This window comes from Meleagris gallopavo, chromosome 19, assembly GCF_000146605.3.
Source record: "Meleagris gallopavo isolate NT-WF06-2002-E0010 breed Aviagen turkey brand Nicholas breeding stock chromosome 19, Turkey_5.1, whole genome shotgun sequence".
Classification (NCBI taxonomy): domain Eukaryota; kingdom Metazoa; phylum Chordata; class Aves; order Galliformes; family Phasianidae; genus Meleagris; species Meleagris gallopavo.
In genome coordinates this window covers 4,996,414-4,996,983 of record NC_015029.2, presented here as the reverse complement: position 1 = coordinate 4,996,983, position 570 = coordinate 4,996,414, and positions in this window count along the sequence as shown.

Here is a 570-nt window from a genome sequence, read left to right as displayed (position 1 = left end):
CGACGCGGCTCGGCTCGCTGACGGCAGTGCTTCAGTCTGAAAGAAAGGAAGGCGGCCCCCTACGGTGTGAAATGGGACATAACGTCTTTCTTCTTCGCCCCAAATAACGGCTAAACCACAGAGCTTTGAGCCGCCTAACGCTGCCCGTTCACGGCGCGTTATTTCTGTCTCAGTCGCGTCCCTCCCGGGGACGGAACGGTTCTCGGGCGCTTGGGTTTCCGCACGGCGGGTGACGCACGGCTGTTAGCGGGCCAAGGACGAGGAGAGGGGGCGCGCTGCCTTCGTCCTTTGCGGCTGAAACGTGAAGGTGACCCCAGGGCGGCGCGAACCACCTCAGACTGCGCAGAACCGGCGCCACCAGTGCTAAGCTACGGCCTGCAGCTCGACAGCAAAGGCGGAGCTGCGGCCTCAGAACCGCAGGGCGCCACAGGCGCCCTCACCCACTGCCCGATAACCACAGACTTTACACGCAGCCTCCCGGCTTCACGTGACGCGCGCGCTGTCCCGCGTCACCCCATTGGCCAGCAGCGTCACCCCATTGGCCAGCGGCACCCCCCGACGCCCCTCCCC